Raw genomic sequence first — 15691 nt, forward strand, 5'->3', positions numbered from 1 at the left:
TGTGTGTCCGGATTCTCCCCGGACACCGGACCCCCCGGCGAAGATCTCTTCCCCCGCTTAGGGGCTTTGGCCTCCGGATCTTCGGAGGCGGTCCTCTTCTCCCCTTGGAGTGAGGGGTTTTTAATTCCCCTCTCTTCAGACGCCCCTTTGGGCGAAATAATAGCTCCTCTATTTTCCCCATCGCTCCCTTCCATGGGCGCGACCTCCAACATTCTGACCAGCACGGGCTCCAGTGCGGTCTCTGGGAGGTGGGCCAGACACCTTATCAGCCTCGATTGTGCTACCCACTCCTGTGAAGAGTAATGGGTCAGGAGGCGAACTCTAGAAAAGCAGATAAATAGAACATCCGGACTCTGAGCTATTTACCTGAGTATCCGGGCGATTGCGGCTTAGGCCCGCGTCCTCGGCCAATTCCGGACACGCTACATGTGGTCCGAAGAATAACTTGTACAACTCCACGGGTGTTGCACCCATGAAGTGTTGGAGAATCCGAAGTCCCTCCGGGTTGAACTCCCATAGACGGAGAGGACGACGCTTGCAGGACAGAAGATGCCTGATTAGCATAACCTGCATCACCACAATCAGATTGATCTCCCTCGCCTGGAGGTCTCGGATCCGGCCCTGCAATAAGGGTACGTCTTCGGATGGCCCCCAATTGAGCCCTTGGTTGACCCATGACATCAGTCGGCATGGAGGTCCCGGGCGGAATGAAGGCGGCGGCTTTTGCTTGTTGCCCTTCGGAGCGGTGATATAGAACCACTCCTGCTGCCACAGTCCGAGTTCCTCTTGGAAGGAACCCTTGGGCCACGGGGCATCGGCCTTTTTTCTTATGGCCGCCCCGCCACACTCCGCTCGACGCCCCCCGATCATCTTCGGCTCCACATTGAAGGTCTTCAGCCACAGGCCGAAGTGGGGGGTGACGCGGAGGAAGTCTTCGCAGACGATAATGAATGCGGAGATGTGGAGGATGGACTCCAGAGCCAAGTCGTGAAAGTCCAGCCCATAGTAGAACATGAGTCCTCTCACGAAGGGGTCCGTCGGGAAGCTTAAACCCCGGCGGAGGTGGGATACAAAGACAACGAACTCACCGGGCTCGGGGGTGGGCACGGCCTGCCCTTGGGCGGGCAACCTGTGCGAAACCTCGTAAGCCAGGTACTTGGCCTCACGTAACTTCAATATGTCCTCCTCCGTGACGGAGGAGGGCATCCACCGGCCCTGGAGGTCGGAGCCGGACATGGTTTAGGATCCGAAGCGCTCGAATCTGAGGCTCTGGGTGTTGGAACTGGGAGCGAGGAGGAGATTTGATGCGAGATTGAAGAACAAGAACGAGCCTTGGTCCTCTTATAAAGGGGAAAAATGCCAAGAGCCGTCTCCGTGACCGTTTGGTATTCACCTTCGATAGAGGAGGCGTGGCGACGGGAACGGTTGGGTTACCCACGCACGTATTGATGAGAATCCCGGAATAAGGGGAACACGATCTCTGCTTCGACAAGACGTGCCAAGGAAACCGCTTCGTTAAACATGCTGAGGTGGTATAGTAAAAAACGATTCAAACAATGGCTTGGTAGCGGTGTGATGTCACGCCGCATAATACGTCAGCAGATTGAACTAGTGTACATTTTATTCTCTCTACGGTGGAATGTGGAATTTATTTTGCAGAGCCGGACACTATCCTGGTGTTCATGATCTTCTCTGGATTATTCAAGGGAGGAACCCGCCTTGCAATGCCGAACATTATGCGCGCCGGACTTATCGTCATTGAAGCCTGGTTCAGGGGCTACTGAGGGAGTCCTGGACTAGGGGGTGTCCAGACAGCCGGACTATCATCGTCCGCCGGACTCCAAGACTACGAAGATACAAGATTGAACACTCCGTCCCGTGTCCGGATGGGACTTTCCTTGGCGTGGAAGGCAAGCTTGGCGATACGGATATGTAGATCTCCTACCATTGTAACCGACTCTGTGTAACCCTAGCCTCCTCCGGTGTCTATATAAACCGGAGGGCTTTAGTCCGTAGGACACAACATACATTACAACAATCATACCATAGGCTAGCTTCTAGGGTTTAGCCTCCTTGATCTCGTGGTAGATCCACTCTTGTACTACCCATATGAACAATATTTAATCAAGCAGGACGTAGGGTTTTACCTCCATCGAGAGGGCCCGAACCTGGGTAAAACATTGTGTCCCTCGTCTCCTGTTACCATCCGCCTAGACGCACAGTTCGGGACCCCCTACCCGAGATCCGTCGGTTTTGACACCGACAGTCACCTCGTCAGGCGATTCCCAATCTAGGCCTGTATTGAGCCAGGATGTAAGCCGCATCGAGGGCCCAGATTTGAACTCAGGAGCGACGGCCCATGTGGCGTCGCGGGGTTCCATGATATAGAACCACCCCTGCTGCCACCGGCGCTCTTCACAAAGGTCCCCATTGGCCAGGTGACGTTGGGGAGTTTGCTCACCATGGCGCCGCCGCATTCCGCGTGTTGGCCCTCGACCACCTTTGGCTTCACATTGAAGACCTTGAGCCATAGGCCGAATTGGGGAGGGACGCGGAGGAATGCCTCGCAGATGATGATAAACGCCGAAAGGTTGAGGAAAGAATTTGGGGTTAGATCATGAAAATCTAGCTCGTAGTAGAACATGAGACCACGGACGAAAGGATGAAGGGGAAACCCTAGTCCGCAAAGAAAATGGGGGTTGTACACTACCCTTTCATTAGGCTTCGGAGTGGGAATAATCTGTTTTTTTGCAGGGACCCAATGGACTATGTCCGTGGCTAAGGACCCAGCTTCCCGGAGCTCCTTGAGGTTCTCCTCTGTAACAAAGGAAGCCATCCACTTGCCCTGTGCTCCAGATCAGGACATGGCAAGGAGTGTTTGGTGGCGATGAAAAGGATTGAGACTTGGGCGCTGGAGCTCGAATGGCGGATAGGCTGAGGAGGAAGAAGGCGTGAGGTAAAAAGACGGATCCTTATCTTCTTATAAAGACAGTGGATGTCAAGCGCCTCGTCAGAAGCCTTAAATCTTTCGTATTTCAAAGGGGACGTGTGAATGGCACGGTTGGATTACCCAAACCCATGTTAATGAGAATCCCGTGATAAGGGGGCAGGATCTCTGTTTTGACAAGACGTGCCTATGACCATGCCTCGAAACACGAAGCGAGGGCTGCGAAACGGTTCAGCATAATAACAAGGCCAGGACATAACGCCTCGCCGAAAAATCGCCTGTGGACGTGACTTACTTCGTTCCGGATATTTTTTGCCCTTACAGCTTAAGGCCGTAGCTATTTGACAAAACCGGATACAGCTATTTTGCGTGGAGGATTGAGTTGGAGTATTCGGAGAAGGAACCCGCCTTGCAACGCCGAAGACAATCTGCACACTGGATACATCATCATTGAAGCCTGGTTCATGGTCTACTGAGGGAATCTTGGATTATGGGGTCCTCGAGGGGGCCGGCATATGTGACATGGGCCGGACTGATGGGCCGTGTAGATACGAGATAAAAAGACCTCCCCCGTGTCTGGATGGGACTCTCTTTTGTGTGGGTGGCAAGCTTGGCGTTCGGATCATATACCTCCCTTTCTCTGTAACCAACTCTGTACAACCCTAGATCCCTGTGGTGTCTATATAAACCGGAGGGTTTAGTCCATAGAGGCGATCACAATCATACAGACATCTAGGGTTTAGCCGTTACGATCTCGAGGTAGATCAACTCTTGTAACCCATATACTCATCAAAGTCAATCAAGCAGGAAGTAGGGTATTACATCCATTAAGAGGGCCTGAACTTGGGTAAACATCGTGTCCCCTGCCTCCTTGTTACCTTCGATCCTCAGACGCACAGTTCGGGACCCCCTACCCAAGATCTACCAGTTTTGACACCGAGAACTGCCATGTTGCGTTGTTCCAACATGCGGGCCCACCAATTTTCTTTTGCAGGTGAAAGGTCACAAAATGCGTGAGCATTTCGTAGCATTGTTTCAATGTTGGTTAAACTCGCTGGCTCCGCCTCGACCACCTCCTCCTCCTCTTCCACCTGAGCATCAGGCAGATCAAGATGGTGATCTGTTGCTTCCACATAGTCAGTAACGTCGACGTTCACAGCTTCACCATGATGAACCCACCTAGTATATGTGACCAACATCCCATACAAGTGTAGATCATTTTCCAAAGTTGACTGGGGTCTTATAACTGAATTCATACAACTACTAGATGGGCAGAGCACATCTAATTTCGGACCACCATACTCAGCTCTGATAAAGTTCATGAAGTTTTCAACCCCCTCGACATATGCAGCGGAGAATCTTCAAGCAGAAGTTATCCAAGTCTTATCCATCTGTTAGACATACAAATTAGTTTTTCTACTATATATTATAGGAAAAACATATATGCTTTTTTATAAAGTCCAGAAAAAATACCTAGGTCAATGTCTAAATCTATGGCAAGATATTTGGATAAGCAGATCTAAGTAACGAAATATATGTAAAGCTAATTCACTAAACAGATTTGAGTGGTAAATTATGGCAGGCTATTTCAGCAGTCAATGAGGCCAAGCACACAGCCGTCGAAGGCCATCTGAGCAACAAAGATCGAGCATAAAATGGCGACGAGCTATTTCACCTAACATATTGGCTACTAGACCATGGCAATCTACTTCACAAAAAATATATGGTAGGATATTTTAGCAACTAATCAAGCGTGGCATGCCATCTCAGCAAAGTAGATTGAGTGCAGAACAGGGAAACAATGCTTCTTAAGCAGAGCATATTGACTGTAAACTATTTCGGCAAACAGTGAGATTAACAGCGTCTATCAGCTAGTAACATTCAGCGCTACTCCGACATGCACGGGGCCTCAGTCTAGAATGCACGTACCATGGGAGAAGCTGAATGTCGTGCGTCTCGACAAGAACGTTGCAAGCGGTGGCGGCGCGGCTGGAGGGCGCAGTCTACGAGAGCATACTGTGGGAGCGAGAGGGTCATCGTGCGTCCCCTCGATGAACCGCGGCGCCGACGTATCGGCGCGGCGGGGAGTGCGGCTTTGGCGAAGCGAATGGAGTGGAGGCGGCCGAGGCAGGGGGGTTGGGGAATATTATTGGCTAGTTGGCCAAAGGGCAATTGAATTTGGGATTTGGGGGAATTTTTGGGGGGAATTTTTGCGCAGTGGGTGGGGGAGTTTGGCGCATGGTCGGTTTATCCAAATGTGGCCCCACGTGTCAGTGAAGAGGCAAGCCGAAGCGCGTTCCGTTTGCGTGAGCTGTGTGCAGGACCGATCGTATGAGTGGTGCAATGCGACCACGACAGGCGTGTTGTGAGTGTACCTCCTTTTTATTTTCAAACTTGGTTCTTCACGCAATCCATCGATACTACTACTAGTGCCTAAGATAAATTGTGTATGTATTCTACCCATGTGTTTATTTTACAACGCATGTTAGCTTTGCCTCGGGTCAAACCTTCTAAACTTAGTCCAAGTTTATACACACAAAAATGAGTCATCATTCAATATATTTTCATACAATATATATTACTATTACTGTGAAAGTTCATATAAACCGGACGAGATTAATGCAAACACGACAGATTGTCATTACATTTCGAACTTTTATAGGACAGAAAAAGAAAAGAAACCCAACCATAAACCTATTCTATGGCGGCGGCCAACGTCCACTTTTCTTGTACTTCCGCATCGACGAGGACGTCCTCCATCTGCCGTCTCCATGAACGGTGGCGGGTTTCAAAGACCCGTCAAGTGAATGTGCGGTCTCCGGCAAGGAAGAGTAGAACATGGGAGACGGACCGGCCAGTTGGCACACGATGCCTTGTCACCTCCCATGCCCTACTCATCCTCGGAGGAGTGCCGACCACGGCAATGCCAATGGACGTGAGGTTGATCATGATGGACGTAGACGGTCCGTTGCTTAACCTGCCACTTGCGCCACCGAATGTTGGATGGCGGCAACTAGGACGCGTGGCTGGCAGTGCTCCCTTCATCGGGCGCCAGTGTGGCCACTGCTTATGCGGTCGCGTCCACGTCCGGCTATGTCGGTATTGCATTGTGAGCGGAGAGTTGAGAAAGGGCGGTGACCTCGAGCTTTATCTCCGAAGACAAGCTCTCCCGCAGAGCGTTCCTGCTCACGGTCATGGTGGATGTGGTTCCAGGTAGGAGGATGCGCTATGGTGTGGAGTTTAGCTGGGCGTTGCCGCTCTATGTAGTGCATTTCGGCAAGGCCAAGTGTCCGGGTGCGTCAATAAGTCACCGGAGTTGGTTCCTCGGGCAGCGAGCCTGCTTTATGACGGCATACGGACACACGACATAAATGTGGGTAGCTTGCGTGGGCTGGGAACGCACGCGCATGACGATGCGAGAGATGAGGGTTTTTTGTGTGCCAGGGTTAGTCAGCTGCGGGCATGGCAACATTGGACATGCCCTTTGTGAAAGATGACCCGACATGGTCTTAGGTCCTGGGGATGCAATTGGCCACGCTAGAACACTCCGCGGACACATCACGGAGCGCGCGCACTTCGGCGCCCCGTGTATCCTCGACAAGCTGGGTGTTGATCTGCTGGTCATGCCACAATGGCAGCGCCACCCTCGGCACCCTGAAGCCGAGCGTATCCAACGATGATGAGCGTGTCGGTCACCGCAGTCGCTATGCCTAGAGGCGGTGTGGGAGCTTCGCCACATTGCTGGCCCCCACGACCCACATGAACGGTTGCCGGTGGCGAGGAGGTCATGCGCCAGCTCCTCCATTGGACTAGTTTGTGCCATGTCATCCCGACAGGTGTGCCCCACATGTCGGTTTCCCTATTTTCCCGGCAAAATTCGAGCGTCGGTATGGCCTCATTAACGCTCGGCCGACCTCTCTCTCTTCTAGTCTAGTAGTATCCGTACATGACGCGGGAAGGGGAGGGAGATGGACGTCGATTTGCCCTCAACTGTGGTCCCACAAGCGAGCAAAAATGCAAGACGAAGGGCGTTCCTTTCAGTGAGCGACGTGCAGGGTCCACCATGCCAGGGTGCAACACGAACATGCCAAGAGTGATGTACACCGTCCATTTGTTATGAACTTGCGTACTTCGAGTACTCCTTTTTTTGAACACAGTACAGACGCAGGCGCTCATACATGCGCGCATACACTGACCCCTATGAACGCACACACGCACCCCTATGAGCACCTTCGAGAGACTGAGCCGTCATATCTATAATACTATACTAGCATGATGCCAGTGCATTGCACGGAACATCAAGATCTTATGGGAGAAAAGTTTGGACGAGGGAAGGCCTTATTATCTGCAAATGTGGAGAGGAGTGCAGGTAAATTTTCAAAGTTTCCTTTCTATCCATTAGATATAGATCAGACGGCCTATATTCCAGGATGGCAGGCACGCCATCATCACCAACTCTGCTTTTTATAAGAATAGAGATCTCTACTCTTATCTACTCTCGGTGATGATGGTGTGCCTGCCATCTTGCAATATTGACCGTCCAATCAACATCAGACGGATAGAAAGCAAACGACGGCAATTTTGCAAAATGATACCCGCACCTGTCTCATTCATCCTTATCTCCCAAAACTTCATTGTTTAGTAAAGTAAAACGAAGCCTCTGGAATAATATGGCATGTTGGGCGCTGCCTGCGTCGTCCATCCCCATGCCTCCGCTAAGTCTAACCACCTATCACCACCATGCCCCATTCCTCCTCACCTTATCTCTCATGTTTCTCGAGATATCATTTTTCGATGAAATTCTTGGGATACCATTTTTTCGATGAAATTCTCGAGATATCATTAGTTTTTACACATGGGATTACTCCTTCATGGGTCACAAAAGGTGTTTCGTAAAAGAATTCATCCTGATGTTTCGTCCAATGTACGGGCATCTTGGTAGTCATCTTGAGATTTACAAAGTCACCACGTCGTCGTCAATAGGAACGGTGGGGAGGTCCGGACGTATGCCATGTGAAACTCCGAAACTTTGGTCCCATCCCACCCCACAACTCTCCAGGCTCCAGCCATCCGGCTTTGCAAACTCCGCACAGTCAAAACCGATTGATCGGTCGTCACTCGAACCACTATTCACACCACAACCTTCGCTGCTCGACCTACGCCAGCTACTTGCCGGCCGGTCGCCACTGCCTCAAAACCACACCTCCTCTCCAGCCCATTCCCCTAGCTTTCGATCCCCTAGCCCGCATCAATCGTCCCCTAGTTCACCGGAAAGCCATGGTGCGCCGCAAGATCACGTACTACAAGATGTCGACGCTAGAGCGCCGCGTAAAAATCACGGCGGCGGTCGGCGCCATAGACCTCCGTTCCCAAGCTCGCTTTGCGGCGGGCAAATCCCTGAGTACTCTGGAGCCAAGCTCCAAGGAGGAGGAAGTCGATCCAATGTTCATCGCTAAGGTCGTGGTGCAGAAGGCCCCTGATGCATATGAGATGATGGACGTCGACTTTGTGCCTGCATCCGGGTCCCCCATGGTGCAGGAGGACCAGCAGTTCAACCTGGCAATCCTAAAGGAGGACCGAGAGGCGGAGGCTCAACTCGACGCGGAGCACACAGATGCCACTGCCATCGAGACCCTCCTACAGGCGGAACCGAATGTCGTGGATGTGAACCGAGCAGCGGAGGCTCAACTTGACACGGAGCACACAGATGCCGCTACCATCGAGGCCCTCCTGCAGGCGGAACCGGACGTCTTGGACTTGAACCGGGCAGTGGAGGTTCAAGTCGACGCGGAGCGCGCGGATGCTGCTGCCATCAAAGTCCTCCTGCAGGCGGAATCGGACATCATGGACGTGAACTGGGCAGTGCACACGTCTGTGCAGAGGGCCTGCATGCTCCGCGCGAACAATTTTCTTGAGTCGAAGGACAACCATGGTGCGGAGACACACGTCGATAGCTACAGCAGGTTCGCGCCGGCAGCCAAAGACAACGAGGTCGTCTCATTCGGCTAGCAGTGATAGTTTTTCTTTATGTTTTTGTTTTTAGGGATCTTTTGTTGTCTAAAAACATATATTTATGCAAGTCGCCTAACTTTCATCATTTGGGTCAATCGACCATTTCAGGCGGTTGGATTAATATCCTACGTCTCCTAACCCTTTTTCTTGCTCACCTCTTCTTCTACCCCAACAGACCACCGCAAGGGCCGCACAGATCATCCCCAACATGCGGTGAGATAAACATATTGTATGAACAAAAATTATGTGTCAGCGGTAGGATGGCTGAGTTTGGTTTGATCACATGCGGTAGCACGTGTCTGTGAGGCTGCATTCCCTAAGGTTTGCGGCATGCAGGAGCGACTATGAGACGGTGCGGTGTGACTGCTACCGCCATGAGCAAGTGTGCCTCCTTTTCATTTTGAAAAACTTTAGGCAAGCTTGGCAAAAATGTGTGGCGAAGTACGGCAATGCAAGGAATAGAACCAAACAGGATATAAGTACGTACGTACTACTTCTGTTAAAAAACAAAGGCGGGGTTTTCCTCTGCGGGATTGATCGATACAAATCCTCATTTGACGTGTCAATTAATGCGTATTTTTCTCTCCAACACCCAAAGAGCTAACCATCTGACTCTTCATTGCTTGATTAATGCAGCTCCATGCAAACCAACCTTCTCACTTCCGCATGCATGCAAGGGTATATTAATGTTCTTGGTTGATAGTACGAGGCAAACCCCATCAATTTTTGCCTCGATTAGTGTTAGTGGCCTTCTGCAAATTGTATTTGATACTAGCCTTGTATAAAAAAATGGAGGTAGTAACTCTTTGACTTCCTTCCCCATTGCGGTGACGTCGATGATATCTCGAATGTTGTGGCTTTGGCGAAGTGCATTCGACGGAGCACACCATTGAGGGAGACCACGCTAAGTCATTCGCATGTGCCACCTGCATGCCAAGACAACTGCCTTCTTTGCATCCAGGAAGTCCGTTGAACCAAAGGCGGCGTAAATGTACCAGTACTACACAATAGCGTCGTCCATCCAGCTTAGTGCGGTAAGGTGGTTTCTCGAAGAAGACGATGGAGAAGTGGAGTCAGCGAAGAGTGAAATGATGGTTGCTTCGTCCGTGCTTTGTGATTTGACGCCTCACTGCTTTTTTATTTGTGAACATGGGAGTAGATTTTGTGCTCTATACTATACATGCGTCCAAGCACGGGAGAAAGAGGAGACATGTTGCATTTTTCTATTCTTTCAATCAATCAATTAGGGAGCTTCGGTTCCATCTTTTTGGCTTTGGTAGCACCCTCCACAATGGTTCCCATTGATGCCAAAAGCTATTTTCACATTTGGCTACACAATGTAGATGCCCTTAACCATACCACTTAGTTTTGCTACTGTGTGCTATCTATACAAATCTCGATTATATTGATCTAAAAAATTACAGTATCAAGATTAGTAAAAAGGAGGTGATTTTGCCACGCGGAAGGCGGGGGAGGTTTCTTATTTTTAGAGGACGTTGGCCTGGCAGTTTGCTAACATGCGGTCCCACGTGTCAGTGCTTTACCAAACTGATCCGCGTCCCACATGAGGTAGAACAATGATAGAAGCAACACACGGTTACCTTGAAGAAGACGAGGGAGAAGCGGATTCAGCAACGAGTGAAATGATGGTTGCTTCGTCCCTCCAACTTTTTTTTAGAATCACTTCGTCCCTCCAACTTTAATGCAGGAAAGGTGCAGCTTTGTGACTTGACGCCTCATTGCTCATTACTATGCCAGCGCCATGACCGTGGTGCTTCACCCCCGCTACTCTGCACTGTTATTTCGATATGTCACGTGGACCTGGTTGCTGGATGTCCCACATGTCGGCGAAAGGGAGTAGAACATTTATGAAAGCAAGTGCTCCACTCTTATGACGGGGGAGTACATGACACGGCGGCCCAGTGAACTGTTACTTGTACTGTAGTACTACTATACTCTTGCTCTTTCACATGATACATCGATACAGGAAAGGATGGGATTTTCCCCGCGCGGTAGCTGACACTAATAGCCATACATTTCAAAGGCCATTTTAATGTATGCAAACTGAATAATTAAGTAACAATATGAGATCTAGTAAAACTAAAAACACATATGATTTATTGTGTTAGAGTGTAGTAGTAGTGCTGTATTGCATAGTTGTTAGATGTAATATGCGAGAACGTGTAGAGATGTACTTTTCGAGGGCCTATAGAGAGAAATTGGGCATAAAGTGGATTCAAACATTTGTATTCTTCATAGAATTTGTAACTCATATCTACAGGTTGTATGGTAAACGTGAATGCTTGTTCGCTCTTACGAAACCGGTACAACAATAATGGGGTGGCATGCGCCAATTTAGGCACTGGCACGTTGGCCTACTCAGCTCCACACAAAGAGCGAGAGAAGAGATAAATATACTGGCAGTCAGTGTATTTCAAGCAAAAAGCATAATATGGTCACCAAACTTCAGAATACGCTCAGTACGGTCACTATATACGTTTTGCGTTGATTATATGGTCACATGCTCACTGTTTAGCATTGGATTGCACTCTGTTGACCGGCCAAATAGTCTACGTGGCACTATCTTGAATGGTTAAATTGACCATGTTCCTTGTGGGTCCCACCTGTCAATTCGCATAGTAAAAAAGTAAGATACACACAAATTTATGCAGACGCGACAAGACTCCAACACGTGCGCGGGAATCACCTGGTTGTCTATGAGTCTGATGTGTGCGCATGCATGTGTAGGTTGACCACTTGAGCGTGAGCATGTCTGTTGGTCGTGTGGTGTGTGCATGCATATGTGCGTGTGTGCGTGTGAGTGTCGCGTGTGTGCGTTTGTGCATGTGTACGTGTGTGAGTGTTGTGTGCGTGCGTGGCTGCGTGTGTACATGTGAGTGTTGCATGCATGCAGTTCGTGTGGATGTGTGCGTGTGTGTATAACCACCACACCAGATCTTGTGTGTTAAAAAAGATGGCTCGTCATACCAATACAAGTCCACCTTGTCCGCTGTGCCCACGGTCATGACTTCGAGCCACCATCCAATATTTTTTTATCATTTGTTTTCATTCTTATATATGCCGACAGGTGGGCCCAATGGTAGTGAGATAATGTGATGCAACACTAGAGGGGCCACGTGGAGCGTTTAACTGGTCAACTAGTCGTGTCTTGAGAAAATACAGAGTTGTACGGTGAGTCCGTGACTGTGTAATAACCACACAACATAAATGGCGACCGTAATGAGTGGATTCTAAAGTCGAATGTACGTATCATGCTTTCACTTCAAATACAATGATCATCACTGTATATATCGCGAGAGAAAGATGAAACATGCGTGAATCCGCAGGGGGCATACTTTTAGGGGACCTGGAGATAGTTCGTGTACGTACGTGGAAGGGGTGTAGAGGGGGTGTATGCGATGGAGAGAGAGATGCTCTTCGTTTCTCTTTATTCAAAAGGAATGTTGTATGCGAAAGGAATGTTCTATGCGAAATAAACATGAAGAGAGGGCTTTTTAGATCAATGGGGTACGTGATGTAACATGTGTGAATGTGTAGTTGACGTATTTGGTCGGGCCTAGAGAGGGTATGTGTATGTATTACGTATTCGAGAGAGGCATGGATAGAGGGGCCGGCGGGGGGTGGGGTGACGTGGGAGAGATTGCACAAGAAATAAGAGAGGACTAGAGAGAGAGAGAGAGAGAGAGAGAGAGAGAGAGAGAAATAGGATTTCACAGCGAGAGATCCCCTTGAGTGTGTATATGCAAGGGGGAGGGGATAGAGGCACGAGGAGAAAATATTTTGTGTGGTGTCTGTGTTGGTATGTGTTGGTGTGAAGATACCGAGACCTAGGGCTAGAGGATGTGTCACCGTGTGACGTCCGGTGGGCCAAGGTGAGGCCCTTGGTTCAATTCCGTCCTGCGCCACGTTGGTCGGCCCGTGACGCATTCAGGGAGACCCATGGAGGACTAGCCGTACAAGACAAAGATACCAGATCGTGAAGGCGTGTCCACTGACAAAGCCGGCTAGGATTTGTAACCCTAGGTCCTCGTGCTAAGGTAACCCCTTATCTCTGATATTACCATTCATCCAACCTAACTTTAAGGGGCATCCTACAAAATGCTCTGCTAGAATCATACTCATCAATTAGGAAGAGAGGTGGAGACAATGCATGCGAGACATGCCTAAAGATAATGTGTGTGTGGGAGATACGTGGGTAGGTCTATGTATATAGAAAGGGTCGATGGGGATTGTGCGTGTGTGTGCGTGTGAAAGGAAGAGTGCTTGTGATAAAGGTTAGTGAAAACAGTCGTAAATGGTTGCCAGAGGGAGGGATGGTGATATCGAGAGCATGTCTGCGAGAAAGACACCCCGAGAGAGAGAGAGAGTGTGTGTGTGAGCATGTGTGAGAGACCACCGATGGATATACACCGTGTGCGCTTATGTGTGAGAGAGAAAGTCAGCGTGTGTGTGAGGAGGGGCCTATGGAAAGTGAAACTACACGTAAAAGACTGATGTACACATTGATTAAAAATATAAATTGTATCCAAATATTAGGATGGGATCATGATATTTGTAATTCGTGTAAGGAACGGTCAATGATCTGTCAGACATCTATATTCTATCGAATTTGAGCATGTCTATGTTATTATTCAACATAATTGATCCACAGAGTCAGTATAATGAACTCCAGACAATGCATCGCTTTAGCAATTCGAATATAACTGTGAGTATAGTTCATGTTGTGTGCATAAAGCACACACGCAATGAACATTATAAATAGCTAGCTATGAACTAGCATACATTTTAATTCAACTTAAGGTGGTTTAAAAAAATTTGAATTCAACATGAAGTCCATTCAGTTATATGAATTCGAGATCATGGCATTTGTAAATCATACGTAAATTATGGGGGCACCAATCTTTGCTCTGCTTTTGTACATAATAGCATATATAGTCGTGTACAAAATAGATTCAAATTTACCTCCTCCATTCCAAAATAATCGTAGTTATAGGATTTTCAAGTGTCAAATTTCAAAAAGAAGCGCATAATTTAATGAGGTTTTCAAACATACAAGGTCGAATTTAACGTTGTCTATTTAGGTCAATCCTCAAACCTCAAGAGTATTCTAAACGTGAATGCTTCTATTTCCAAATTTCAAACGAAGTGCCAAAAGAGCCTCTACTCGCCCGGAACCACATGAGACCAATGTTTGGTAGAAGGAAATTATTTTTCTAACTTAGAACCATGAAGCCTACCGGCCCGATGTATATAGCTCTAAACCGGGGTAGGTTTGTAACTTCATCTTGATGCCACACAACCGCCTCTAAAAAACATTCATACACCATGCTTGCCTAAACACACATTTGCTCGGCCGAAATCGCTCATGCCCACTATTTGGGACACCTCATATTATCGTCCTACCCCCGCCCTGCGGTAGGTCCGAAATTTAAGTGGGAGGCAAAGTTTGTACTTTCCACAAATTTCAAAAAAGCATGTCCCACCTGTTCAAAACAAAAACAAAAACAAGTGCATCCCAGACCGAAACATGGTTCCCTCTTAGCACTACTAGGAAAAGGCCTGCTAGTGGCACACCTGTTTTGCCTACTAATGGCGCACTACAGGTGCGCCACTAGCATCACGCCATTAGAATTTTATACTAATTGCACACCATGGAGTGCGCCATTAGTATATCACACGGTGCGTCATTACTATCTGACTTAGTAATGGCGCACCACATAGAAGTGCGCCATTAGTTTCAATTTTTTTTCAAATATTTTTTCAGATTTTTGTTTCAATTTTTTTTCTTAATCTCGGGTCACTATGGCTTAATCTCGGGTCAATATGCTTAATATCAAGTCAAATCGCACTCAGTGGTCAAACTTTCCGGAAGGTTGCCCATCCTCACACTACTCCAGCCCGAGCACGCTTAACTTCGCAGTTCTATCCAACCCCAGCACCACCTCACTTAACAGGCACTTGTTGATATATCTATCATATCAATCCTATTAAACCTTGTTGATGTATAGGACTCTGTTCATGTTCATGACTATGATGAAATTTTGAAAAATATTTCAAACTTCCCGGTCATATTACGTATCATTTTTTGAAAAAAAAATCCAAAAAAGAAATCCAAAACTTTTTTTCTGTTACTAGTGGCGCACCTAGCAAACGGTGTGCCACTAGTAAGTTTGAAATTTTCCCCTCTAGATCTTAACAGCCCCGTAACTTTTTTCTGTTAGGTTTTTGAGGATTTTGAAAATTTTTAACGGGGTTCCCCCCGGTATATGATTTTTCATATAAAAAACTTTTTAATCCGAGTTCGTATGCAAAAGTTATGCCCATTTTACAAATTCCAGAGAGATTTTGCAAATAAAGTTGAAATTCATATTTGTAAATTTTCCCAACAAGTAGACCACATATCACATGGGATACTTATTTTCTTTTATTTTTTTGACATTTCCATCATTTTCTTTTATTTTTTTTAAACTGAAAAGGCGGTCCACGGGGGGGGGGTGCATTCAGTGGAATTTTTGGGCCAAGTTAGTAATGGCGCACCGTGGGAGTGGTGCGCCATTACTAGTTCAACTTGTAATGGCGCACCACTCCCACGGTGCTCCATTACTAGTTTTGAAAAAAAAATTGAAATTTTTTTTGAAAAAAATTACTAGTGGCGCACCGTGGATGTGGTGAACTAGTAATGGCGCACCACTCCAACGGTGCGCCATTACT

Source organism: Triticum dicoccoides, chromosome 5B, assembly GCF_002162155.2.
Source record: "Triticum dicoccoides isolate Atlit2015 ecotype Zavitan chromosome 5B, WEW_v2.0, whole genome shotgun sequence".
NCBI classification, from domain to species: domain Eukaryota; kingdom Viridiplantae; phylum Streptophyta; class Magnoliopsida; order Poales; family Poaceae; genus Triticum; species Triticum dicoccoides.